This window comes from Phyllobates terribilis, unplaced genomic scaffold (genome assembly GCF_046119375.1).
Source record: "Phyllobates terribilis strain yellow unplaced genomic scaffold, ASM4611937v1 Scaffold_27__1_contigs__length_16484149, whole genome shotgun sequence".
Lineage (NCBI taxonomy): Eukaryota > Metazoa > Chordata > Amphibia > Anura > Dendrobatidae > Phyllobates > Phyllobates terribilis.
In genome coordinates this window covers 6,108,512-6,136,305 of record NW_027362787.1, presented here as the reverse complement: position 1 = coordinate 6,136,305, position 27,794 = coordinate 6,108,512, and the positions used below count along the sequence as shown (strand labels likewise).

Here is a 27,794-nt window from a genome sequence, read left to right as displayed (position 1 = left end):
GTGAAAGCTCCAAAATGCTTGCCTAATATGTCTGTTTATCCAAAAGGAAGTAAAAAGGGAGAGCTAGAAAGATAGCATTGCATCACATTACATGGCAATGCAATGCACAGTTGCTGAAGTTGAACCAAAATGAGCTTGTAATCTGGCTTCTGCAACTTTGAACATGAAAAATCCAATGAGGAGAAGAAAAGCAAAGCCAAAGAGTCCATCCCAAAATCCGACAAACAAGCAAAATGAACAAAAAACATTGAATTCAATTCTTTCTGATTTTAGAAACTGCATTAAAGAAGGGGTGCACCGGTCCTGGAGATACTGCAATACCAGGTCAATGCGTGGAGTGGACAGAGCAAGCTCTTTTTCCATCTCCCTGTTCTAAAAATCCATTTAATATATGGTCCCCAGATAGGGGACGTATCAGATATTAAACTGATAAGAACAGATACTACACTTGATCTTAGCCAAAAGGCCGAGAAGCGATAACCAGAATTGGTTTCAAACTACGGAGCCACCCAAGGATCCTGAAAAGTCCATTTGTGGAGATGAGCTCCTGGACTCCCGTTAAGAAGACATGTTGTCAACCTCTAGATCCCTTACATGCCTGCACTTTTCGGCTTGCTGCTGCTGCAATCCACGCGTTTTAGATCTGCATAACTCCACCTCTTTAAACACAGCACCTTCACCCCCTGCTGTTCCCACCCGCCTCAACACCGTTGGAAGGGAGGAGAACCAATTAAGGCGGGGGGTGGGGTGGAACGAGCAGCTGTCTACCCTTAGCAGGAGGGCTCCTGATTACATACCTCTCCTGCTGCTGCTGCTGCTGGCTGTCCAGCAGCAGACTGAAGGTGGCTGCTGCTGTGCACAGGTATATAAAGGCTCAGAGCCTATTATGACACGCGCAGCCAGCGTTCCATTGCCACATTCCATCTACTGCAGGCAGGATACCTGGCTGGCTGAATGTCGCTGAGAAGCTCACAGAGACCGCCATAAGCAACAGTTTAACAGAATGCCACAGACTAATCAACCAAACTTTTTGGGTTGGGTTCTCTTTTATAGTCTGCAGGCATTAAATGAAAGAAGTCAGTGTTCCAGCAGAAGGAGACAACGTTTCAGAAAAGGCATTGTAGCAAACCAAAAAAGAAATTTTAAGCGCAGCAGAGTAACCAGCGCACATACCTGTTAGCTCAGGTGAGTTTAAAAGGCTGCTGTTGATAACAAGGGCATTTGCTAAATAGATGGTGTGTGTGCAACAATATACTGAAAGGTCAATTATATTGTGCAGCTTATCTCACCACCTGTAGTTATTTAGGTGAAAGCTCCAAAATGCTTGCCTAATATGTCTGTTTATCCAAAAGGAAGTAAAAAGGGAGAGCTAGAAAGATAGCATTGCATCACATTACATGGCAATGCAATGCACAGTTGCTGAAGTTGAACCAAAATGAGCTTGTAATCTGGCTTCTGCAACTTTGAACATGAAAAATCCAATGAGGAGAAGAAAAGCAAAGCCAAAGAGTCCATCCCAAAATCCGACAAACAAGCAAAATGAACAAAAAACATTGAATTCAATTCTTTCTGATTTTAGAAACTGCATTAAAGAAGGGGTGCACCGGTCCTGGAGATACTGCAATACCAGGTCAATGCGTGGAGTGGACAGAGCAAGCTCTTTTTCCATCTCCCTGTTCTAAAAATCCATTTAATATATGGTCCCCAGATAGGGGACGTATCAGATATTAAACTGATAAGAACAGATACTACACTTGATCTTAGCCAAAAGGCCGAGAAGCGATAACCAGAATTGGTTTCAAACTACGGAGCCACCCAAGGATCCTGAAAAGTCCGTTTGTGAAGATGAGCTCCTGGACTCCCGTTAAGAAGACATGTTGTCAACCTCTAGATCCCTTACATGCCTGCACTTTTCGGCTTGCTGCTGCTGCAATCCACGCGTTTTAGATCTGCATAACTCCACCTCTTTAAACACAGCACCTTCACCCCCTGCTGCTCCCACCCGCCTCAACACCGTTGGAAGGGAGGAGAACCAATTAAGGCGGGGGGTGGGGTGGAACGAGCAGCTGTCTACCCTTAGCAGGAGGGCTCCTGATTACATACCTCTCCTGCTGCTGCTGCTGCTGGCTGTCCAGCAGCAGACTGAAGGTGGCTGCTGCTGTGCACAGGTATATAAAGGCTCAGAGCCTATTATGACACGCGCAGCCAGCGTTCCATTGCCACATTCCATCTACTGCAGGCAGGATACCTGGCTGGCTGAATGTCGCTGAGAAGCTCACAGAGACCGCCATAAGCAACAGTTTAACAGAATGCCACAGACTAATCAACCAAACTTTTTGGGTTGGGTTCTCTTTTATAGTCTGCAGGCATTAAATGAAAGAAGTCAGTGTTCCAGCAGAAGGAGACAACGTTTCAGAAAAGGCATTGTAGCAAACCAAAAAAGAAATTTTAAGCGCAGCAGAGTAACCAGCGCACATACCTGTTAGCTCAGGTGAGTTTAAAAGGCTGCTGTTGATAACAAGGGCATTTGCTAAATAGATGGTGTGTGTGCAACAATATACTGAAAGGTCAATTATATTGTGCAGCTTATCTCACCACCTGTAGTTATTTAGGTGAAAGCTCCAAAATGCTTGCCTAATATGTCTGTTTATCCAAAAGGAAGTAAAAAGGGAGAGCTAGAAAGATAGCATTGCATCACATTACATGGCAATGCAATGCACAGTTGCTGAAGTTGAACCAAAATGAGCTTGTAATCTGGCTTCTGCAACTTTGAACATGAAAAATCCAATGAGGAGAAGAAAAGCAAAGCCAAAGAGTCCATCCCAAAATCCGACAAACAAGCAAAATGAACAAAAAACATTGAATTCAATTCTTTCTGATTTTAGAAACTGCATTAAAGAAGGGGTGCACCGGTCCTGGAGATACTGCAATACCAGGTCAATGCGTGGAGTGGACAGAGCAAGCTCTTTTTCCATCTCCCTGTTCTAAAAATCCATTTAATATATGGTCCCCAGATAGGGGACGTATCAGATATTAAACTGATAAGAACAGATACTACACTTGATCTTAGCCAAAAGGCCGAGAAGCGATAACCAGAATTGGTTTCAAACTACGGAGCCACCCAAGGATCCTGAAAAGTCCATTTGTGGAGATGAGCTCCTGGACTCCCGTTAAGAAGACATGTTGTCAACCTCTAGATCCCTTACATGCCTGCACTTTTCGGCTTGCTGCTGCTGCAATCCACGCGTTTTAGATCTGCATAACTCCACCTCTTTAAACACAGCACCTTCACCCCCTGCTGTTCCCACCCGCCTCAACACCGTTGGAAGGGAGGAGAACCAATTAAGGCGGGGGGTGGGGTGGAACGAGCAGCTGTCTACCCTTAGCAGGAGGGCTCCTGATTACATACCTCTCCTGCTGCTGCTGCTGCTGGCTGTCCAGCAGCAGACTGAAGGTGGCTGCTGCTGTGCACAGGTATATAAAGGCTCAGAGCCTATTATGACACGCGCAGCCAGCGTTCCATTGCCACATTCCATCTACTGCAGGCAGGATACCTGGCTGGCTGAATGTCGCTGAGAAGCTCACAGAGACCGCCATAAGCAACAGTTTAACAGAATGCCACAGACTAATCAACCAAACTTTTTGGGTTGGGTTCTCTTTTATAGTCTGCAGGCATTAAATGAAAGAAGTCAGTGTTCCAGCAGAAGGAGACAACGTTTCAGAAAAGGCATTGTAGCAAACCAAAAAAGAAATTTTAAGCGCAGCAGAGTAACCAGCGCACATACCTGTTAGCTCAGGTGAGTTTAAAAGGCTGCTGTTGATAACAAGGGCATTTGCTAAATAGATGGTGTGTGTGCAACAATATACTGAAAGGTCAATTATATTGTGCAGCTTATCTCACCACCTGTAGTTATTTAGGTGAAAGCTCCAAAATGCTTGCCTAATATGTCTGTTTATCCAAAAGGAAGTAAAAAGGGAGAGCTAGAAAGATAGCATTGCATCACATTACATGGCAATGCAATGCACAGTTGCTGAAGTTGAACCAAAATGAGCTTGTAATCTGGCTTCTGCAACTTTGAACATGAAAAATCCAATGAGGAGAAGAAAAGCAAAGCCAAAGAGTCCATCCCAAAATCCGACAAACAAGCAAAATGAACAAAAAACATTGAATTCAATTCTTTCTGATTTTAGAAACTGCATTAAAGAAGGGGTGCACCGGTCCTGGAGATACTGCAATACCAGGTCAATGCGTGGAGTGGACAGAGCAAGCTCTTTTTCCATCTCCCTGTTCTAAAAATCCATTTAATATATGGTCCCCAGATAGGGGACGTATCAGATATTAAACTGATAAGAACAGATACTACACTTGATCTTAGCCAAAAGGCCGAGAAGCGATAACCAGAATTGGTTTCAAACTACGGAGCCACCCAAGGATCCTGAAAAGTCCATTTGTGGAGATGAGCTCCTGGACTCCCGTTAAGAAGACATGTTGTCAACCTCTAGATCCCTTACATGCCTGCACTTTTCGGCTTGCTGCTGCTGCAATCCACGCGTTTTAGATCTGCATAACTCCACCTCTTTAAACACAGCACCTTCACCCCCTGCTGTTCCCACCCGCCTCAACACCGTTGGAAGGGAGGAGAACCAATTAAGGCGGGGGGTGGGGTGGAACGAGCAGCTGTCTACCCTTAGCAGGAGGGCTCCTGATTACATACCTCTCCTGCTGCTGCTGCTGCTGGCTGTCCAGCAGCAGACTGAAGGTGGCTGCTGCTGTGCACAGGTATATAAAGGCTCAGAGCCTATTATGACACGCGCAGCCAGCGTTCCATTGCCACATTCCATCTACTGCAGGCAGGATACCTGGCTGGCTGAATGTCGCTGAGAAGCTCACAGAGACCGCCATAAGCAACAGTTTAACAGAATGCCACAGACTAATCAACCAAACTTTTTGGGTTGGGTTCTCTTTTATAGTCTGCAGGCATTAAATGAAAGAAGTCAGTGTTCCAGCAGAAGGAGACAACGTTTCAGAAAAGGCATTGTAGCAAACCAAAAAAGAAATTTTAAGCGCAGCAGAGTAACCAGCGCACATACCTGTTAGCTCAGGTGAGTTTAAAAGGCTGCTGTTGATAACAAGGGCATTTGCTAAATAGATGGTGTGTGTGCAACAATATACTGAAAGGTCAATTATATTGTGCAGCTTATCTCACCACCTGTAGTTATTTAGGTGAAAGCTCCAAAATGCTTGCCTAATATGTCTGTTTATCCAAAAGGAAGTAAAAAGGGAGAGCTAGAAAGATAGCATTGCATCACATTACATGGCAATGCAATGCACAGTTGCTGAAGTTGAACCAAAATGAGCTTGTAATCTGGCTTCTGCAACTTTGAACATGAAAAATCCAATGAGGAGAAGAAAAGCAAAGCCAAAGAGTCCATCCCAAAATCCGACAAACAAGCAAAATGAACAAAAAACATTGAATTCAATTCTTTCTGATTTTAGAAACTGCATTAAAGAAGGGGTGCACCGGTCCTGGAGATACTGCAATACCAGGTCAATGCGTGGAGTGGACAGAGCAAGCTCTTTTTCCATCTCCCTGTTCTAAAAATCCATTTAATATATGGTCCCCAGATAGGGGACGTATCAGATATTAAACTGATAAGAACAGATCAGGTTTCAACATAATTTATTAAGTGCGTAAAAGATGGTTTACAATCAAAAACAACAACACAAACAGTACATTATTAAAACACAGAATTCCACCCATAAAAACCCCATATACGATTAGCATCCCTCCTCCCAATACATTTGACATCCCTCAAGTAATAAATATACATCTGGCTAAAAGCAATTTTAAGACAATCCTTCACAGAAATAGCATCACGTTTAAAAAGTAAAATATTGCGTGCCTTCCAAAGGGCGTCTTTAAAACAGTTAATCATACACCAACATATACAATACTGTTGAGGGGTCGGACATTTAAAAAGGCCATATAAAACATATTCATGGTTAAAATCTCTTAAACCGCAAGTCCATTTTAAAAGAATCCCAACTTTGTGCCAAAGTTCCTGTGCAAATGGGCAATTCCACATAAGGTGCAAGGTGGTTTCGTCATTAACACATGAGTCTCTGGGGCATTTGGCTCTGGCCACCAGGCCTCTCCTGTGTTGAAATTCTCTGGTGGGGAGGCACTGGTGGACCACCATCCATGCGATGTCCTTATGTCCATTTGCTAAGAATTTCCCGAAGACATTCTTCCAAACTTGCTTCGATCTCTCTTCTGAGAAATTTACTATGGGGGTCACATCTTCATTCCTCCTCAGAAAAGATAAAAGCTTCTTGCGGTCTTTAAAAATGTCCATATTAAAATCACCAAGGCTATAAAATCGAACAGTCTTTTCTAAGATTGCTTGGTGTCTGGGGGGGCATAGTAAAACAGGGGAATTCAACGACAACTTAAACCATCTTTTAAAAATCATCCCACAAGTATATTTTAAAAAATAACTTAGTGCACTATTACCATTAAAATGTTTGAAACAAAAGCAGAAATAATTTAAATACAAATAAATATGTAAATCGGGGACATCCCTTCCGCCGTTCATTTTATTCTTCCTCATTATTTCTCGCCTTAATTTTTCCATTTTGGAGTTCCATAAAAACATAAAGATCATCCTAGTCATTTTTTTAATTAAAACATCAGAGGGGGGGTACACCATAGCTATATACAGTATGAGGGGTAACAACACTGATTTTATAATTAAAATTTTCCCCTCCATTGTTAGGGACCTCAAACCCCAAAATGATATTTTCTTTGACATTTTTTCTATGACATTCTCCCAGCTTTGAGTTCCCACATTCTCCTCGTTAAAAACAACTCCAAGAATTTTTACATTGTCTCGTTTTATAGTGAGCTGCGGGAGTTGGGCGGTGTCCCAGGATCCCAAAGTCAGACATTCAGATTTATTTAAATTAAGTTTAAACCCGGATGCCTGGGAAAAAAATTCAATGCGCAACACCGCCCTCCGGAGGGAAGCAGGGTCCACGCACACAACTGTCACGTCATCCATGTAGCCAAAGACTCTCACATCACTGCCACCTCCGCCTGGAACAGGAACCCCTCTAATCACTTTGTCTTTCCTTATTGCGCTCAGCAGGGGCTCCATGGCGCAGATGAACAGGATGGGCGACAAGGGGCATCCCTGCTTCACTCCGGACTCAAGGGGAACTCCATCTGTTAAAAAGCCATTAAGAGAAATTTGACTAAAACAATTTTTATATAAAATCTTAATACAATTTAAAAGCATATTAGGGATACCCATTCTTTTTAAAACTCTAAAAAGAAATCTATGAGAGACTCTATCGAAAGCTTTTTCAAAATCTAGGGCTAAAAGAGCTACATTTTGACCCCGGTCTCTGGAATACCAAATTACATCCCTTAATACGTTTAAAACCTCTGAAATACTTCTGCCTGGTACACTACAAACCTGCTCAGGCTGGATTAGTTTGGCAATGACACTCCTGAGCCGGTCTGCAACCACCTTAGCAAGTACCTTGTAATCAACATTTAGGAGAGTTATGGGTCTCCAATTCGCTAGAGTACTGCGGTCACCTTTTTTATATATCAAAGACACCACTCCTCTCCTCCACGAAAATGGCAACTGTTCACAAATAAAAACTTCTTTAAAAAGCATAAAAAGGTCCTCTTTTAAAATGTCCCAAAAAGTAAGGTAAAATTCTACAGGTAGTCCGTCACACCCAGGTGCTTTGCCCTTAGAGAAACTTTTAAAAACATAAAATAATTCCTCTAAAACAATATCGCGTTCTAAAAACTCCTGGTCTGTAAAATTTAACTTAAAATCGAGATCATTAAGAGCATCAGATAAAAAGGACTCATCTATACACTTTTTACTAAAAAGATGCTTATAAAAGTTAAAAGTAGCATTCAACATTCCCTGCATAGATGTTTCACCCTCTAGATTTGTGATCACTTCTCTTTTATCCATGACTTTTTTGAAGAAGAAGCGAGAGCACTTCTCCCCCTCCTCCAAGTGCTGCACTCTAGAGTTAAAAATAATCTCTTTCCCCTTTGTGTCTATGCAGTTCTGGATTTCAGTTTTTAGGCTAGCAATATCATCTCCCACCTCCACCCCTAGCTCTTTGAATTTAAAAAGTGTTTGCAGTTTGGTGTTAAGATCACTAAAACATCTTTTTTTCTCTCTAGCTTTACGTCTCCCTGCTTTTATAAAAAACATTCTGACTTTTTTTTTCAAATTTTCCCACCAGGTTACCATAGGGGCATCAGAAGGTTTTTGTCGCCGCCAGGCTTGATAGGCTTTACCAAAGTCTTGTCGAATCAGAGGGTCCTCCAGCAGGTAAGTACTTAGACGCCAGAGGCCCCTGTTGACCCTCTGTTCATCCCGGTATTCTAGATGCACCTCCAAGCCCTTATGGTCAGAAAATATATTTGATGTTAAAACACATTTTACAGGGTTAAAATCATCTGATAGGAAAATAAAATCGATCCTGGAGGACACCCCTCTTCCGGACCACGTATAACCAGGGTCCGTCGGCAGGAGTGACCTCCACGCATCGCATAATTTAAAATCAGTTATAAAATCTTTCAATAGATGACATGACTTATCCAATTTGCGTAAAGGGTCACCCCCTGCTCGTTGTTCACTAGCACAAAGACAATTAAAATCACCCCCTACGACCAGGGGAGATGACCCAGTACAGTACAATGGCAATATCCCAAATAAATTAATTCTCTCTTGCTTATCAGGGGGAGCATAAATATTCATTACACGTAGGGTAAAACCATTAAATTTAAAATGCACTAAAACCACTCTGCCTGGTACTATTTCTGTGACAGCATTTATAGTAATATTTCTCCCACGACAGAGGAAGCCCACCCCCGCTGACTTGTTGTCATTGGAGCCAGACCAGATGGAGGGCCCCAGTCTCCAATCTGTCTTGATATCATTATAATTTAGTGCATGTTGTATCCCGCATTCCTGTAATAAACATATGTCAAAGTCAGTGGTTTCTAAATACTTGAATAGAGCAGCCCTACGAACTGGGCTCTTTAATGACCTCACATTCAGTGAGACAAGTCTTATTGTGGGCATTCATAGGTCAGGGTGGTGGATCTTCCATGAGGACACCTGACTCAAAGCCCTGTATATCAAATTGCTCCAGGACATCCGGGCTAGAAGACCCAAACGACTCGATATTCTGTGAGCCGGCGGTTGCCCCCTCGTAGGTCACGGTTCCCAGCCACATTCCAGGAGACGCTGGGGATTCGACATTCCGTCTCTTTTTCGGGGCAGACTCCACTAGGTCACTGGTGCAGTCCTCCTCTTCCTCCACCTCCTCCAGGGGGGGAGACTGGTCCATCAGGACAAGATCAGCAACACAGATTTCCTGATGTTCGCCACCTAGAAGCAAAGCCCCCTCATCTGGCTGGCTAATCGCCCTGGAAGATCCTGAGGCCATCGCTGCGTGGTCCCCTGTAGCCAACCGCACAGGGGCACCACCCTCCAGCCCAACAGGATCGGTATCGGGAACCATCGATACGGAGGATACCCTCCCAGAAGGAGGACCCCCCCGCTCCGGTCCATGCGAGGTCCGCCCATCGTTAAGGGACTTCGATGCAGGTGCCGCCCCAGAGGGGCCTCCGGCTCCCTGCTCCATCCCAGCCTTCTCGCCCTTCGAACCGCCCTCCGACGCCGGCCTGCCAGTGAAGACCGGTGGGCGCATCGGCTCAGCTTCAGAAGATGCAGCTTCTGCGTAGGTCCTGGTCCTGGTCCTGTTGGGGCATCCTCGGAACATGTGCCCCGCCTCACCGCAGAGATTACATTTCCTCCCAGCGGGACAGTCCTTCATTAAATGTCCGTAACAGCTGCAATTATTGCAGCGGTCTACTTTCCTGCCCGTGCAGGACGTTTGGGTATGACCCATTTGTCCACAGTTCCTGCAACATACTGGCATTCCAGGATAAAATAAGTAGCCTCTGCTCTTACCGATTACGAAGGTTGAGGGAGGGAGTAGCATTCCTCCCACTCCACTAAGGTCCCTCTTTAGACGGGCCATATACCTTCTCTTGCCGCACCAGAAGCCTACCGCGTTCTTCACAGTACCCAGGTATCTCAGATCATCACAATAGCGGGTAAGGTAGGTCGAGATGTCTGCAGCTTCCACAAAGGGGTTCGGGAAATGCACCACGATGGGGATCTCGTCATAAGCATACAAGAGACAAAAGGTTAGTCCATCCAACTCATCTAAGTAGTTTTTCTCGTTTACCTTTTGTACGAGTTGCTGACAGCATCCCTGGCTCTTAAAGGTGATGGTGTATGTCCCCTTGTACTCGTTGTCCTGGAAGCAGAATATGTCTTCCCGCCGAAACTCCAGAACTCCAAGAAGAATCCTATGGCAGATGTAGTCCAAATTCTTCTCCATCCTCGATGCTGCTCCAACTTCAATCCTCACGGTGTTCCGCATCCGGGCATCACCCGATGAATATGTGAGCGTTGCCGGCATCCTTCACTCAGGAACGTACCGACTCTTCTCTCTGAAAGGCGCAAGCCTTCATGGGATCCCTTCCCGTTGCTCCCGGACTAATCCTTCCTCCCAATAGCAGCAGGGGGGTTAAGTCCCTCCGAAGAGGAACGATCCCCCCAGGCCGAGAGAAAGGGTACCAAGAGCACCTCACAGGCAAGACCACACAGGTAAACCTGATAGATCGTGCCAAAAGGCCGAGAAGCGATAACCAGAATTGGTTTCAAACTACGGAGCCACCCAAGGATCCTGAAAAGTCCATTTGTGGAGATGAGCTCCTGGACTCCCGTTAAGAAGACATGTTGTCAACCTCTAGATCCCTTACATGCCTGCACTTTTCGGCTTGCTGCTGCTGCAATCCACGCGTTTTAGATCTGCATAACTCCACCTCTTTAAACACAGCACCTTCACCCCCTGCTGTTCCCACCCGCCTCAACACCGTTGGAAGGGAGGAGAACCAATTAAGGCGGGGGGTGGGGTGGAACGAGCAGCTGTCTACCCTTAGCAGGAGGGCTCCTGATTACATACCTCTCCTGCTGCTGCTGCTGGCTGTCCAGCAGCAGACTGAAGGTGGCTGCTGCTGTGCACAGGTATATAAAGGCTCAGAGCCTATTATGACACGCGCAGCCAGCGTTCCATTGCCACATTCCATCTACTGCAGGCAGGATACCTGGCTGGCTGAATGTCGCTGAGAAGCTCACAGAGACCGCCATAAGCAACAGTTTAACAGAATGCCACAGACTAATCAACCAAACTTTTTGGGTTGGGTTCTCTTTTATAGTCTGCAGGCATTAAATGAAAGAAGTCAGTGTTCCAGCAGAAGGAGACAACGTTTCAGAAAAGGCATTGTAGCAAACCAAAAAAGAAATTTTAAGCGCAGCAGAGTAACCAGCGCACATACCTGTTAGCTCAGGTGAGTTTAAAAGGCTGCTGTTGATAACAAGGGCATTTGCTAAATAGATGGTGTGTGTGCAACAATATACTGAAAGGTCAATTATATTGTGCAGCTTATCTCACCACCTGTAGTTATTTAGGTGAAAGCTCCAAAATGCTTGCCTAATATGTCTGTTTATCCAAAAGGAAGTAAAAAGGGAGAGCTAGAAAGATAGCATTGCATCACATTACATGGCAATGCAATGCACAGTTGCTGAAGTTGAACCAAAATGAGCTTGTAATCTGGCTTCTGCAACTTTGAACATGAAAAATCCAATGAGGAGAAGAAAAGCAAAGCCAAAGAGTCCATCCCAAAATCCGACAAACAAGCAAAATGAACAAAAAACATTGAATTCAATTCTTTCTGATTTTAGAAACTGCATTAAAGAAGGGGTGCACCGGTCCTGGAGATACTGCAATACCAGGTCAATGCGTGGAGTGGACAGAGCAAGCTCTTTTTCCATCTCCCTGTTCTAAAAATCCATTTAATATATGGTCCCCAGATAGGGGACGTATCAGATATTAAACTGATAAGAACAGATTTTTTTTTTTTTTTTTTTTCTTTTTTTTTTTTTTAGCCCGAATTCGTGTACAAAACCCGAGTGCGCTTAAAAAAGTGACAAGTGCCACAAAAAAAGTGCACTAGGATGCTGGTCTTCTTGAAACCCTCTCCAAAAGGAGAAGGGTCCCCCAAACCATTCCCCGTCCCTCCGAGCCAAAAGGCCACAGCGAGGAACAGGGACAAAAAGCCACCTCCAGCCGAAGCCAGAGGCGACCCAATCTTACCCCCAGCACCTGCCCGAGTTCTCACCCGAGCAAGGCACTGGGAGCCAAAGACTGTGCTCCCCTCCCGGAAGAGGGGAGCCAACAACGCTCTCCTCCCGAAAGAGGAGAGCCAGGGGGGTTCAGGGGGGAGCGGAACCTGATGGCCACACACTCCCCCCCTAGACCTGCCAAGAGAGGAACCCGTAAGGGAACCGCATCCCGACAAAATCCTAGTAGGACGTGACACACGTGAATAAGTGGACACACAGTGACAAAGAAATTAAATAAATAGTGAAGGTTTCACAGTATAATACTGCCCGGACCTTCGACCGGGAATTGAAAAATTCCCCATCCTAAGGCCAGAAGGCCCGGAATAAGGGTGTGTGCGAAGAAAGAAAATTTGAAGTGCTTGTGCAAATGTGCCATAAACTCAAGTGGGGTTCCCAATCCCAGTGAGTTAAGGCACCCCAGGGTCACCACTCCTGGGGCACTTCACACTTCGGGCTTTCGATCTTCCCCGGCCCAATGGCGTCGATCCTGGGGGGCCATGCTTTCCACCAGATGACTATATTAGCCACCTGGCGTACTAACAAGCGCCTAAACCCCAGTGTGCATAATGTATCAATCTACTAGGGCGGCCAACATCCAAAACCGCCTTTTCAAAAGATACTACACTTGATCTTAGCCAAAAGGCCGAGAAGCGATAACCAGAATTGGTTTCAAACTACGGAGCCACCCAAGGATCCTGAAAAGTCCATTTGTGGAGATGAGCTCCTGGACTCCCGTTAAGAAGACATGTTGTCAACCTCTAGATCCCTTACATGCCTACACTTTTCGGCTTGCTGCTGCTGCAATCCACGCGTTTTAGATCTGCATAACTCCACCTCTTTAAACACAGCACCTTCACCCCCTGCTGTTCCCACCCGCCTCAACACCGTTGGAAGGGAGGAGAACCAATTAAGGCGGGGGGTGGGGTGGAACGAGCAGCTGTCTACCCTTAGCAGGAGGGCTCCTGATTACATACCTCTCCTGCTGCTGCTGCTGCTGGCTGTCCAGCAGCAGACTGAAGGTGGCTGCTGCTGTGCACAGGTATATAAAGGCTCAGAGCCTATTATGACACGCGCAGCCAGCGTTCCATTGCCACATTCCATCTACTGCAGGCAGGATACCTGGCTGGCTGAATGTCGCTGAGAAGCTCACAGAGACCGCCATAAGCAACAGTTTAACAGAATGCCACAGACTAATCAACCAAACTTTTTGGGTTGGGTTCTCTTTTATAGTCTGCAGGCATTAAATGAAAGAAGTCAGTGTTCCAGCAGAAGGAGACAACGTTTCAGAAAAGGCATTGTAGCAAACCAAAAAAGAAATTTTAAGCGCAGCAGAGTAACCAGCGCACATACCTGTTAGCTCAGGTGAGTTTAAAAGGCTGCTGTTGATAACAAGGGCATTTGCTAAATAGATGGTGTGTGTGCAACAATATACTGAAAGGTCAATTATATTGTGCAGCTTATCTCACCACCTGTAGTTATTTAGGTGAAAGCTCCAAAATGCTTGCCTAATATGTCTGTTTATCCAAAAGGAAGTAAAAAGGGAGAGCTAGAAAGATAGCATTGCATCACATTACATGGCAATGCAATGCACAGTTGCTGAAGTTGAACCAAAATGAGCTTGTAATCTGGCTTCTGCAACTTTGAACATGAAAAATCCAATGAGGAGAAGAAAAGCAAAGCCAAAGAGTCCATCCCAAAATCCGACAAACAAGCAAAATGAACAAAAAACATTGAATTCAATTCTTTCTGATTTTAGAAACTGCATTAAAGAAGGGGTGCACCGGTCCTGGAGATACTGCAATACCAGGTCAATGCGTGGAGTGGACAGAGCAAGCTCTTTTTCCATCTCCCTGTTCTAAAAATCCATTTAATATATGGTCCCCAGATAGGGGACGTATCAGATATTAAACTGATAAGAACAGATACTACACTTGATCTTAGCCAAAAGGCCGAGAAGCGATAACCAGAATTGGTTTCAAACTACGGAGCCACCCAAGGATCCTGAAAAGTCCATTTGTGGAGATGAGCTCCTGGACTCCCGTTAAGAAGACTTGTTGTCAACCTCTAGATCCCTTACATGCCTGCACTTTTCGGCTTGCTGCTGCTGCAATCCACGCGTTTTAGATCTGCATAACTCCACCTCTTTAAACACAGCACCTTCACCCCCTGCTGTTCCCACCCGCCTCAACACCGTTGGAAGGGAGGAGAACCAATTAAGGCGGGGGGTGGGGTGGAACGAGCAGCTGTCTACCCTTAGCAGGAGGGCTCCTGATTACATACCTCTCCTGCTGCTGCTGCTGCTGGCTGTCCAGCAGCAGACTGAAGGTGGCTGCTGCTGTGCACAGGTATATAAAGGCTCAGAGCCTATTATGACACGCGCAGCCAGCGTTCCATTGCCACATTCCATCTACTGCAGGCAGGATACCTGGCTGGCTGAATGTCGCTGAGAAGCTCACAGAGACCGCCATAAGCAACAGTTTAACAGAATGCCACAGACTAATCAACCAAACTTTTTGGGTTGGGTTCTCTTTTATAGTCTGCAGGCATTAAATGAAAGAAGTCAGTGTTCCAGCAGAAGGAGACAACGTTTCAGAAAAGGCATTGTAGCAAACCAAAAAAGAAATTTTAAACGCAGCAGAGTAACCAGCGCACATACCTGTTAGCTCAGGTGAGTTTAAAAGGCTGCTGTTGATAACAAGGGCATTTGCTAAATAGATGGTGTGTGTGCAACAATATACTGAAAGGTCAATTATATTGTGCAGCTTATCTCACCACCTGTAGTTATTTAGGTGAAAGCTCCAAAATGCTTGCCTAATATGTCTGTTTATCCAAAAGGAAGTAAAAAGGGAGAGCTAGAAAGATAGCATTGCATCACATTACATGGCAATGCAAGGCACAGTTGCTGAAGTTGAACCAAAATGAGCTTGTAATCTGGCTTCTGCAACTTTGAACATGAAAAATCCAATGAGGAGAAGAAAAGCAAAGCCAAAGAGTCCATCCCAAAATCCGACAAACAAGCAAAATGAACAAAAAACATTGAATTCAATTCTTTCTGATTTTAGAAACTGCATTAAAGAAGGGGTGCACCGGTCCTGGAGATACTGCAATACCAGGTCAATGCGTGGAGTGGACAGAGCAAGCTCTTTTTCCATCTCCCTGTTCTAAAAATCCATTTAATATATGGTCCCCAGATAGGGGACGTATCAGATATTAAACTGATAAGAACAGATTTGATTGAATATATCTTTTATTAGCACAAAAAATAAGTTAACAGACAGTGTACAGTGCCGCAGCCCAGTACACACAGAATTCTACATCATATTTACATAGCATGAGGATACGACGCACTAACTAGACACATCACACCCCTATGCTACACAAAACACTCAATCTGAAAGAAAAAGCATGTCAATCAATACAGTACGACGAACCGTGATAAGGGATGGGGATTGGGAAAAAGGGGATGGGGAGGGGAAAATCACAGGCCCGAAGCTTTATTGAAAGACAAGACACATAAGGGGAGAGGGGGAGGAGGGGTTTAGTCCTCGTCCTCGTCCTCCGGACCGTCCATGATGGAATAGTCTCTGAGCAGGCTGTGGATCAGCCTGCGGCAGTCCTGGATGGACATCCTCTCCCTCCTCAAGATGAGCCGGTTCCTGGCGACCCAAACGGCATCCTTGAAGCAGTTCATAAGGCGCCAAGCCTCCTGGATGGCTCCGACGGTATGAACCCCAGGGAAGAGTCCGTAAAGCACAGAATGGTGCGATAGGCTCGCCCTGGGGACAGAGTTCCTCAGGTCGTCCTCAAGTGCAGTCAATAGGCGCTGTGCAAATCCGCAGTCCCAAAAAGTGTGCAAAGATGTTTCCTCCACGAAGGGGCACCTTGGGCAGTACCGGGTCTTGCACAGGTTCCGGGCATGCATGAATGACCGGACGGGCAGTCCGCCCTGAATCGCCATCCACGACAAGTCCTTGTGCCCGTTGGTCAGCCTGTCAGACGACACATTTGTCCACACAGTCTCCAGCGTGTCCTGGTGAAGTCCTGTGATGTTCTCCACGTCATCCTTGGCTCTGATTAGCTTGTGGATAGTTTTGGGCTTCCACAAGTCGGGCTTGAGTCCCTCCAGTTGATGCTCCCCCACAAATCGAACGACGTCTCCGTAGAACCATGGCGTCGTCCAGTTGTAGGGGAAGGAGCTGTCCCACTTGTCCCAGCCGAGTCGCCTCCAAAGAGGAAGCAGGAAGAAGCGAGACATGGACCTGCCCGCGGAGCCATTCTTGACTTGCAAAGTCCGGCGGACACAATCACACACAAAAGAGGATCGCAGGAGGGTGGGGATATCTGGAACGCCCTTCCCACCCTTGCGAGGCTCCTTGTACATGACGGCCCGCCTGACTCTGTCCATCTTGGATCCCCAGACAAAGTGAAACACTGTCCTGGTAATGGCCCTGCACACAGTGACGTGTGGGGGCCAGGCCTGCGCCGTGTACTGCAAGACGGGCAGGACCTCATTACGCAGGACGAGTGCCTTACCCTCACAAGTGAGGTGTCTGAGGCTCCAGAGTCCGATCCGTTGCTTCACCTTGGCCAAGCGTTCTTGCCAGGACTTGAGGGCCGCTCCTTCCTTCCCGAACCAGACTCCCAGCACCTTGAGGAAATCCGGTTGAATGTTGAAGGGGAAGGGGGCGGAGGAGGCCGGCTGCCAATCCCCGAAGAGCATGGCTTCCGACTTCCTGCAGTTGACTTTGGCCCCTGAAGCCCGGCCGAACCTCTCACACGTCTGGACGAGGGCGTCGACTGAACCACGATCAGCGCAGAAGACGGTGACGTCGTCCATGTAGAGCGAGCACTTGACCTCGTGTCGTCCCGGACCCGGTGCGGTGATCCCTCTGATCTCTCCATTCTGCCGGATAGCCTCTGCGAAGAGTTCTATAACACAAACAAAAAGAAGAGGTGATAGAGGGCAGCCTTGTCTGACCCCAGAGAGGACAGGGAAGGGGTCAGTCTTCCAGCCGTTCACCAACACCGAGCTGTGGATATCAAAATACATCAGACGGACATACGAACAAAACATGTTACCCAAACCTAACCGGTGCAGAGCTCGGCCCATGAACTCGTGGGAAACCCGGTCGAAGGCCTTCTCCTGATCCAAGGAGACCAGGGCCGCGTGTGCGCGGCGGACCTTGATGTACTCGACCGTGTCCCGCACGAGAGCGAGGCTGTCTGCGATGCGACGTCCAGGGATGCCGCAGGTCTGGTCCGGGTGGATGATCCGTCCGATGACCGTCTTAAGTCGTGTCGCCATCGTCTTGGCCAGGATCTTGTAGTCCACGTTGAGCAGAGTGATGGGACGCCAATTCCTCAGGTCGCACCTCTCTCCCTTCCGCTTGTACAGGATCGTGACCATTCCTTCCCTCAAAGATGGAGGCATTCTACCCTCCACCACCATCTCCTCGTACAGGTCCAACAGGTCCGGACAGATGAGGTCTCCCAGCGCTACATAGAGCTCCGCTGGAAGACCATCACTGCCCGGGGTCCTGCCGGTCCTAAAGGATTTAGCGGCAGAGAGCAATTCGCCCACCATCAGAGGTTTGTCCAAGGCTGCCGTGCCTGCAGGATCAAGATGGTTAGTGATACCTGACAGGAACTTATCAGCAGCGTCGGGGTCGGTAGTCTTGTGGGAGTAGAGTTCGCTGTAGAAGTCGCTGACGACCCTCATCACGTCCTCCTTCCCACGTCGCATGTTTCCGCTCTCGTCTCGCAGCTCGTTCAGGGGCGTGTGACCGGCATGAAGTTTCCTGAAAAAGAATGAGTTACATTTCTCACCCTTCTCCAGATTCTCCACTTTGGAACGGAAGATGATTCGCTTGGACTCCTCCTCAAAGTGCCTTTTCAGGCTCTTCTTGGTCTCCTCCAGCTCCTCCCTCACGTCCCAGCCGCAGTGAAGAAGGTCCTGCAGCGACCGCAGCTCGCGCTGCAGCCCTCTGAAGTCCCTCCTCTTCTCACACGCCTGTTGTCGACCCTTGGCCTGAAAGAAACAGCGAAACTCAAGTTTAACATATTCCCACCAATCAGAGACTGTTTGGAAGCTACCCTTGTAGGACTGCCACATTGCGTAGGCTGCTCTCAGCTCCTCCACGACTTCATCCTGAGCCAGCAGAGCACAATTCAGCTTCCAGGAGCCGGGGCCGGACGGAAAACCGTCGTCGAGGACACCTTGTAAGTGAATGGCTCTGTGGTCGGAGAAGAAGCAGGAGACCATCGAGTGCCTACTCTGCCTGACTGCCCGAGAGGTGAACACAAAGTCAATCCTGGAGCGGAGTGAGCCATCGGGTCGGCTCCACGAATAGTTCGTGGAGCCTCTCCCCATGGAGCCCACCACGTCCTGAAGAGAGGCCTCGGTTACCATCTCGATGAGCAGCTTGGACGTGATGTCCAACTTGGCAGATGTGCCAGAACTACGACCGTCCTCCTCGATGGGGCAGTTGAAATCCCCGGCCATCACTAAGGTCCTGGTGGTGGCAAGCTGAAGCTGCAGGGTCTGGAAAAGCTCCAAACGCTCATTCTTCAGTGGGGACGCATACACGTTGATGAACCTGACAGGTTCTCCCGCCCAGTTGCCATCTACAACAAGAGCCCTGCCGCAGATGAGCTCCTGGACGGACTCAAGCGTGAATGCGCCCCCCCTGATCAGAATTGCGACCCCCGCAGACTTGCAGTCACCCCCACCGGACCAGTAGGATGGACCGTGGGACCACTCCCTGGCCAGATGTTTGAAGGACCTAGAGGAGGGAAGGGAACATTCCTGCAACATATAAACATCACACAACTGGGAAGTAAGGAAGGCATAAATAGTCTGACGTCTGAACTTGTCCTTGATGCTCCTGACATTAATGGAAAATAAGTTAATATTAGCCATCATGTAGGGAAAAAAGAAAAAGTTAGCGCAGGCAATACACCTTAGTTACCACTCCGGTCGGGTGGTCCCTCGTCGGTGTTGACTGCTGGTGACGGGATCACCAGCAGGCCCTCTTCCTCCATCTGGTCAAGCAGCGCGGCCTCAATCTCGGCGACCACCAGTTCCTCCTCTTCTGGCTCGGCCACCAGGGTCTCAACCATGTGCTCCATCTCTTCTGGCTCAGGGAGGGTATCCTCCTTTTCGCCTACGAAATCCAGAATCTTCTTTTTGGAGGATTCAGTAGCAGGGCTGTCCTCCACCTTCCTCTTTCCCCGGGTTGGAACTGGGGAGACAAGAAGGGGAAAATCCTCCTCGGAATAGATAGCGGCGGGTGGAGGAAAGGTTAATTCCACCGCTACCATGGTCTGGGGAGGGAGAGTGGCTGCCGGGGCAGGGGAAAGGACACCTGCTGAGGAGTAGGGGAAGGAGGAAGAGGAAGTGGAATCCTCAGCAGGGGTGGCCGGGGTGGGGGGGGATTGGACGGGGGTGGCAGGGGGAGGGATCGAGAGAGGGGTGACAGAACTCTTACCCTCCTTTGACTTTTTCTTCTGCTTCGGAGCTGCTGGGACCGTCGCTGGGGCTTTGGCCACCGACTCCTTGACCGCTTTGGCCTTGGTCGTCTCGGCCTTGGCCGCTGGGGCCTTGGTCGTCGCGTCCTTGACCTTCACAGGCCTGGTCGTCGGGGCCTTGTCCTCCGTAGCTGGGGTCGTCGCAACCACCGATGCCCAGGATCTCTCACGCCTGGGGCAATCCTTGTACAGATGAGCCGCCAGCCCACACAGGTTGCAGGACGTCTTCTTCGGGCAGTCCTTCGAGCTGTGTCCCGTCACTCGACAAATCCTGCAGGCATCCTCCTTGCAGTCCTTCATCTCGTGGCCGTTCTTGCCGCATCTCCTGCAGTTCCGCGGCATGTCCGGGTAATAGATGAGGCCGTAGGAGTTGCCCAGGGAGAATGTCGGGGGCAGGTGCCGAAGTCCGTCTGAGTACGCCAGGTCCCTGTGAAGTCTAACGGTCACCGACCACTTACCTGTCCAGAAGCCGAGTCCATTCAGGATGTGAGAGGGTTCCTTCACAACCAAACAGAAGCGTCTCAGGAAGGTACAGATGTCTTGGCCTGGGGTGTGCGGGTTGCGCATGGAGACCGTGATCCTCCTTTCATCCCTCTGGATAGGGCAGCTACCTGTAAAGGCAGAGAAAGAATTATCCGGTCCTTTTGCGCTTACCATTTCCCAGAACCTCCTGCAGGTGTTCACAGTGGCGAAGGTGACGAAGAAGATCCCCGTCAAGAAGGTCTGGATGCTGAGGGTGTCCGACCTGGAGAAGCCTCGATCCAGCAGCATCTTCTGGCAGAACACGTCCGAGGACATGTCCGGCACCCTCCCATCCACTTCCTTCAGCTTCAGGGCCACCGTCTGCCGCATCCATGGCTCCAGGGCTGGAGCTTCGTGGCGGGGCTTCTGGGGTCCCTTCTGCTGGCCAGTCGTGGAGGCAGAGTCCTTGGGGTCAGAATCGGCTCCTGGCTGGGCCCTCCTGGCTGTCCCCAGCTCCAGGCTCTTCTTTTCGGCCTTCCTCGCAGCGCTTGCCATGGCTTTCCTCCTGCAGTTACTTCTTGGAGCTGGATCTGGAACTCTTCCCGGAATGGGTGGAGCTATGCAGATTCTTCTCCCGTCGTGTTCTGGACAAATTCCCCGAAAGGTCTTTGTCTCGATGATTTTCTTCCTCGAAGATTCCACAGGACAGCCCGATTCTTCTCCGAGTCTTCGTCTTCTTCTGGATTCTTTAGAGCTTCTTCCTCCCACCGATATCCGCCTTCGTTCTCTGATGTCAGCTGGGCTCCGAAGCTCTTCTCCTTCCGAGTTCAATCGCTCTCGTCAAGTGTAGATCGTAGCTCTTGTGTTCTTAAAAGAACAGATACTACACTTGATCTTAGCCAAAAGGCCGAGAAGCGATAACCAGAATTGGTTTCAAACTACGGAGCCACCCAAGGATCCTGAAAAGTCCATTTGTGGAGATGAGCTCCTGGACTCCCGTTAAGAAGACATGTTGTCAACCTCTAGATCCCTTACATGCCTGCACTTTTCGGCTTGCTGCTGCTGCAATCCACGCGTTTTAGATCTGCATAACTCCACCTCTTTAAACACAGCACCTTCACCCCCTGCTGTTCCCACCCGCCTCAACACCGTTGGAAGGGAGGAGAACCAATTAAGGCGGGGGGTGGGGTGGAACGAGCAGCTGTCTACCCTTAGCAGGAGGGCTCCTGATTACATACCTCTCCTGCTGCTGCTGCTGCTGGCTGTCCAGCAGCAGACTGAAGGTGGCTGCTGCTGTGCACAGGTATATAAAGGCTCAGAGCCTATTATGACACGCGCAGCCAGCGTTCCATTGCCACATTCCATCTACTGCAGGCAGGATACCTGGCTGGCTGAATGTCGCTGAGAAGCTCACAGAGACCGCCATAAGCAACAGTTTAACAGAATGCCACAGACTAATCAACCAAACTTTTTGGGTTGGGTTCTCTTTTATAGTCTGCAGGCATTAAATGAAAGAAGTCAGTGTTCCAGCAGAAGGAGACAACGTTTCAGAAAAGGCATTGTAGCAAACCAAAAAAGAAATTTTAAGCGCAGCAGAGTAACCAGCGCACATACCTGTTAGCTCAGGTGAGTTTAAAAGGCTGCTGTTGATAACAAGGGCATTTGCTAAATAGATGGTGTGTGTGCAACAATATACTGAAAGGTCAATTATATTGTGCAGCTTATCTCACCACCTGTAGTTATTTAGGTGAAAGCTCCAAAATGCTTGCCTAATATGTCTGTTTATCCAAAAGGAAGTAAAAAGGGAGAGCTAGAAAGATAGCATTGCATCACATTACATGGCAATGCAATGCACAGTTGCTGAAGTTGAACCAAAATGAGCTTGTAATCTGGCTTCTGCAACTTTGAACATGAAAAATCCAATGAGGAGAAGAAAAGCAAAGCCAAAGAGTCCATCCCAAAATCCGACAAACAAGCAAAATGAACAAAAAACATTGAATTCAATTCTTTCTGATTTTAGAAACTGCATTAAAGAAGGGGTGCACCGGTCCTGGAGATACTGCAATACCAGGTCAATGCGTGGAGTGGACAGAGCAAGCTCTTTTTCCATCTCCCTGTTCTAAAAATCCATTTAATATATGGTCCCCAGATAGGGGACGTATCAGATATTAAACTGATAAGAACAGATACTACACTTGATCTTAGCCAAAAGGCCGAGAAGCGATAACCAGAATTGGTTTCAAACTACGGAGCCACCCAAGGATCCTGAAAAGTCCATTTGTGGAGATGAGCTCCTGGACTCCCGTTAAGAAGACATGTTGTCAACCTCTAGATCCCTTACATGCCTGCACTTTTCGGCTTGCTGCTGCTGCAATCCACGCGTTTTAGATCTGCATAACTCCACCTCTTTAAACACAGCACCTTCACCCCCTGCTGTTCCCACCCGCCTCAACACCGTTGGAAGGGAGGAGAACCAATTAAGGCGGGGGGTGGGGTGGAACGAGCAGCTGTCTACCCTTAGCAGGAGGGCTCCTGATTACATACCTCTCCTGCTGCTGCTGCTGCTGGCTGTCCAGCAGCAGACTGAAGGTGGCTGCTGCTGTGCACAGGTATATAAAGGCTCAGAGCCTATTATGACACGCGCAGCCAGCGTTCCATTGCCACATTCCATCTACTGCAGGCAGGATACCTGGCTGGCTGAATGTCGCTGAGAAGCTCACAGAGACCGCCATAAGCAACAGTTTAACAGAATGCCACAGACTAATCAACCAAACTTTTTGGGTTGGGTTCTCTTTTATAGTCTGCAGGCATTAAATGAAAGAAGTCAGTGTTCCAGCAGAAGGAGACAACGTTTCAGAAAAGGCATTGTAGCAAACCAAAAAAGAAATTTTAAGCGCAGCAGAGTAACCAGCGCACATACCTGTTAGCTCAGGTGAGTTTAAAAGGCTGCTGTTGATAACAAGGGCATTTGCTAAATAGATGGTGTGTGTGCAACAATATACTGAAAGGTCAATTATATTGTGCAGCTTATCTCACCACCTGTAGTTATTTAGGTGAAAGCTCCAAAATGCTTGCCTAATATGTCTGTTTATCCAAAAGGAAGTAAAAAGGGAGAGCTAGAAAGATAGCATTGCATCACATTACATGGCAATGCAATGCACAGTTGCTGAAGTTGAACCAAAATGAGCTTGTAATCTGGCTTCTGCAACTTTGAACATGAAAAATCCAATGAGGAGAAGAAAAGCAAAGCCAAAGAGTCCATCCCAAAATCCGACAAACAAGCAAAATGAACAAAAAACATTGAATTCAATTCTTTCTGATTTTAGAAACTGCATTAAAGAAGGGGTGCACCGGTCCTGGAGATACTGCAATACCAGGTCAATGCGTGGAGTGGACAGAGCAAGCTCTTTTTCCATCTCCCTGTTCTAAAAATCCATTTAATATATGGTCCCCAGATAGGGGACGTATCAGATATTAAACTGATAAGAACAGATTTTTTTTTTTTTTTTTTTTCTTTTTTTTTTTTTTAGCCCGAATTCGTGTACAAAACCCGAGTGCGCTTAAAAAAGTGACAAGTGCCACAAAAAAAGTGCACTAGGATGCTGGTCTTCTTGAAACCCTCTCCAAAAGGAGAAGGGTCCCCCAAACCATTCCCCGTCCCTCCGAGCCAAAAGGCCACAGCGAGGAACAGGGACAAAAAGCCACCTCCAGCCGAAGCCAGAGGCGACCCAATCTTACCCCCAGCACCTGCCCGAGTTCTCACCCGAGCAAGGCACTGGGAGCCAAAGACTGTGCTCCCCTCCCGGAAGAGGGGAGCCAACAACGCTCTCCTCCCGAAAGAGGAGAGCCAGGGGGGTTCAGGGGGGAGCGGAACCTGATGGCCACACACTCCCCCCCTAGACCTGCCAAGAGAGGAACCCGTAAGGGAACCGCATCCCGACAAAATCCTAGTAGGACGTGACACACGTGAATAAGTGGACACACAGTGACAAAGAAATTAAATAAATAGTGAAGGTTTCACAGTATAATACTGCCCGGACCTTCGACCGGGAATTGAAAAATTCCCCATCCTAAGGCCAGAAGGCCCGGAATAAGGGTGTGTGCGAAGAAAGAAAATTTGAAGTGCTTGTGCAAATGTGCCATAAACTCAAGTGGGGTTCCCAATCCCAGTGAGTTAAGGCACCCCAGGGTCACCACTCCTGGGGCACTTCACACTTCGGGCTTTCGATCTTCCCCGGCCCAATGGCGTCGATCCTGGGGGGCCATGCTTTCCACCAGATGACTATATTAGCCACCTGGCGTACTAACAAGCGCCTAAACCCCAGTGTGCATAATGTATCAATCTACTAGGGCGGCCAACATCCAAAACCGCCTTTTCAAAAGATACTACACTTAATCTTAGCCAAAAGGCCGAGAAGCGATAACCAGAATTGGTTTCAAACTACGGAGCCACCCAAGGATCCTGAAAAGTCCATTTGTGGAGATGAGCTCCTGGACTCCCGTTAAGAAGACATGTTGTCAACCTCTAGATCCCTTACATGCCTGCACTTTTCGGCTTGCTGCTGCTGCAATCCACGCGTTTTAGATCTGCATAACTCCACCTCTTTAAACACAGCACCTTCACCCCCTGCTGTTCCCACCCGCCTCAACACCGTTGGAAGGGAGGAGAACCAATTAAGGCGGGGGGTGGGGTGGAACGAGCAGCTGTCTACCCTTAGCAGGAGGGCTCCTGATTACATACCTCTCCTGCTGCTGCTGGCTGTCCAGCAGCAGACTGAAGGTGGCTGCTGCTGTGCACAGGTATATAAAGGCTCAGAGCCTATTATGACACGCGCAGCCAGCGTTCCATTGCCACATTCCATCTACTGCAGGCAGGATACCTGGCTGGCTGAATGTCGCTGAGAAGCTCACAGAGACCGCCATAAGCAACAGTTTAACAGAATGCCACAGACTAATCAACCAAACTTTTTGGGTTGGGTTCTCTTTTATAGTCTGCAGGCATTAAATGAAAGAAGTCAGTGTTCCAGCAGAAGGAGACAACGTTTCAGAAAAGGCATTGTAGCAAACCAAAAAAGAAATTTTAAGCGCAGCAGAGTAACCAGCGCACATACCTGTTAGCTCAGGTGAGTTTAAAAGGCTGCTGTTGATAACAAGGGCATTTGCTAAATAGATGGTGTGTGTGCAACAATATACTGAAAGGTCAATTATATTGTGCAGCTTATCTCACCACCTGTAGTTATTTAGGTGAAAGCTCCAAAATGCTTGCCTAATATGTCTGTTTATCCAAAAGGAAGTAAAAAGGGAGAGCTAGAAAGATAGCATTGCATCACATTACATGGCAATGCAATGCACAGTTGCTGAAGTTGAACCAAAATGAGCTTGTAATCTGGCTTCTGCAACTTTGAACATGAAAAATCCAATGAGGAGAAGAAAAGCAAAGCCAAAGAGTCCATCCCAAAATCCGACAAACAAGCAAAATGAACAAAAAACATTGAATTCAATTCTTTCTGATTTTAGAAACTGCATTAAAGAAGGGGTGCACCGGTCCTGGAGATACTGCAATACCAGGTCAATGCGTGGAGTGGACAGAGCAAGCTCTTTTTCCATCTCCCTGTTCTAAAAATCCATTTAATATATGGTCCCCAGATAGGGGACGTGTCAGATATTAAACTGATAAGAACAGATTTTTTTTTTTTTTTTTTTTCTTTTTTTTTTTTTTAGCCCGAATTCGTGTACAAAACCCGAGTGCGCTTAAAAAAGTGACAAGTGCCACAAAAAAAGTGCACTAGGATGCTGGTCTTCTTGAAACCCTCTCCAAAAGGAGAAGGGTCCCCCAAACCATTCCCCGTCCCTCCGAGCCAAAAGGCCACAGCGAGGAACAGGGACAAAAAGCCACCTCCAGCCGAAGCCAGAGGCGACCCAATCTTACCCCCAGCACCTGCCCGAGTTCTCACCCGAGCAAGGCACTGGGAGCCAAAGACTGTGCTCCCCTCCCGGAAGAGGGGAGCCAACAACGCTCTCCTCCCGAAAGAGGAGAGCCAGGGGGGTTCAGGGGGGAGCGGAACCTGATGGCCACACACTCCCCCCCTAGACCTGCCAAGAGAGGAACCCGTAAGGGAACCGCATCCCGACAAAATCCTAGTAGGACGTGACACACGTGAATAAGTGGACACACAGTGACAAAGAAATTAAATAAATAGTGAAGGTTTCACAGTATAATACTGCCCGGACCTTCGACCGGGAATTGAAAAATTCCCCATCCTAAGGCCAGAAGGCCCGGAATAAGGGTGTGTGCGAAGAAAGAAAATTTGAAGTGCTTGTGCAAATGTGCCATAAACTCAAGTGGGGTTCCCAATCCCAGTGAGTTAAGGCACCCCAGGGTCACCACTCCTGGGGCACTTCACACTTCGGGCTTTCGATCTTCCCCGGCCCAATGGCGTCGATCCTGGGGGGCCATGCTTTCCACCAGATGACTATATTAGCCACCTGGCGTACTAACAAGCGCCTAAACCCCAGTGTGCATAATGTATCAATCTACTAGGGCGGCCAACATCCAAAACCGCCTTTTCAAAAGATACTACACTTGATCTTAGCCAAAAGGCCGAGAAGCGATAACCAGAATTGGTTTCAAACTACGGAGCCACCCAAGGATCCTGAAAAGTCCATTTGTGGAGATGAGCTCCTGGACTCCCGTTAAGAAGACATGTTGTCAACCTCTAGATCCCTTACATGCCTGCACTTTTCGGCTTGCTGCTGCTGCAATCCACGCGTTTTAGATCTGCATAACTCCACCTCTTTAAACACAGCACCTTCACCCCCTGCTGTTCCCACCCGCCTCAACACCGTTGGAAGGGAGGAGAACCAATTAAGGCGGGGGGTGGGGTGGAACGAGCAGCTGTCTACCCTTAGCAGGAGGGCTCCTGATTACATACCTCTCCTGCTGCTGCTGCTGCTGGCTGTCCAGCAGCAGACTGAAGGTGGCTGCTGCTGTGCACAGGTATATAAAGGCTCAGAGCCTATTATGACACGCGCAGCCAGCGTTCCATTGCCACATTCCATCTACTGCAGGCAGGATACCTGGCTGGCTGAATGTCGCTGAGAAGCTCACAGAGACCGCCATAAGCAACAGTTTAACAGAATGCCACAGACTAATCAACCAAACTTTTTGGGTTGGGTTCTCTTTTATAGTCTGCAGGCATTAAATGAAAGAAGTCAGTGTTCCAGCAGAAGGAGACAACGTTTCAGAAAAGGCATTGTAGCAAACCAAAAAAGAAATTTTAAGCGCAGCAGAGTAACCAGCGCACATACCTGTTAGCTCAGGTGAGTTTAAAAGGCTGCTGTTGATAACAAGGGCATTTGCTAAATAGATGGTGTGTGTGCAACAATATACTGAAAGGTCAATTATATTGTGCAGCTTATCTCACCACCTGTAGTTATTTAGGTGAAAGCTCCAAAATGCTTGCCTAATATGTCTGTTTATCCAAAAGGAAGTAAAAAGGGAGAGC

The 27,794-nt window shown here is 47.8% G+C and overlaps 8 non-coding genes and 6 pseudogenes across 8 annotated transcripts; all 14 read right to left on the bottom strand.

The window, feature by feature from the left end:
• Positions 1–287: 287 nt before the first annotated feature.
• Positions 288–478, bottom strand: LOC141178458 (U2 spliceosomal RNA). The gene has a single exon (XR_012254741.1). It is a non-coding gene; the product is annotated as a U2 spliceosomal RNA (small nuclear RNA).
• A 1,115-nt stretch (positions 479–1,593) lies between these two features.
• On the bottom strand, positions 1,594–1,784 carry LOC141178457 (U2 spliceosomal RNA). Its single transcript, XR_012254740.1, has one exon. It is a non-coding gene; the product is annotated as a U2 spliceosomal RNA (small nuclear RNA).
• Positions 1,785–2,899: 1,115 nt separating this feature from the next.
• On the bottom strand, positions 2,900–3,090 carry LOC141178456 (U2 spliceosomal RNA). Its single transcript, XR_012254739.1, has one exon. It is a non-coding gene; the product is annotated as a U2 spliceosomal RNA (small nuclear RNA).
• A 1,115-nt stretch (positions 3,091–4,205) lies between these two features.
• Positions 4,206–4,396, bottom strand: LOC141178455 (U2 spliceosomal RNA). Its single transcript, XR_012254738.1, has one exon. It is a non-coding gene; the product is annotated as a U2 spliceosomal RNA (small nuclear RNA).
• Positions 4,397–5,511: 1,115 nt separating this feature from the next.
• Positions 5,512–5,701, bottom strand: LOC141177796 (U2 spliceosomal RNA). The gene has a single exon (XR_012254345.1). It is a non-coding gene; the product is annotated as a U2 spliceosomal RNA (small nuclear RNA).
• A 6,172-nt stretch (positions 5,702–11,873) lies between these two features.
• On the bottom strand, positions 11,874–12,103 carry LOC141177943 (U2 spliceosomal RNA; annotated as a pseudogene).
• A 760-nt stretch (positions 12,104–12,863) lies between these two features.
• LOC141178103 (U2 spliceosomal RNA) lies at positions 12,864–12,955 on the bottom strand (annotated as a pseudogene).
• Positions 12,956–14,070: 1,115 nt separating this feature from the next.
• Positions 14,071–14,261, bottom strand: LOC141178454 (U2 spliceosomal RNA). The gene has a single exon (XR_012254737.1). It is a non-coding gene; the product is annotated as a U2 spliceosomal RNA (small nuclear RNA).
• A 1,115-nt stretch (positions 14,262–15,376) lies between these two features.
• On the bottom strand, positions 15,377–15,566 carry LOC141177714 (U2 spliceosomal RNA). Its single transcript, XR_012254282.1, has one exon. It is a non-coding gene; the product is annotated as a U2 spliceosomal RNA (small nuclear RNA).
• A 5,552-nt stretch (positions 15,567–21,118) lies between these two features.
• Positions 21,119–21,208, bottom strand: LOC141178017 (U2 spliceosomal RNA; annotated as a pseudogene).
• Positions 21,209–22,323: 1,115 nt separating this feature from the next.
• On the bottom strand, positions 22,324–22,514 carry LOC141178453 (U2 spliceosomal RNA). Its single transcript, XR_012254736.1, has one exon. It is a non-coding gene; the product is annotated as a U2 spliceosomal RNA (small nuclear RNA).
• A 1,115-nt stretch (positions 22,515–23,629) lies between these two features.
• On the bottom strand, positions 23,630–23,859 carry LOC141177942 (U2 spliceosomal RNA; annotated as a pseudogene).
• Positions 23,860–25,820: 1,961 nt separating this feature from the next.
• Positions 25,821–26,050, bottom strand: LOC141177994 (U2 spliceosomal RNA; annotated as a pseudogene).
• Positions 26,051–26,810: 760 nt separating this feature from the next.
• On the bottom strand, positions 26,811–26,902 carry LOC141178102 (U2 spliceosomal RNA; annotated as a pseudogene).
• Positions 26,903–27,794: the final 892 nt, after the last annotated feature.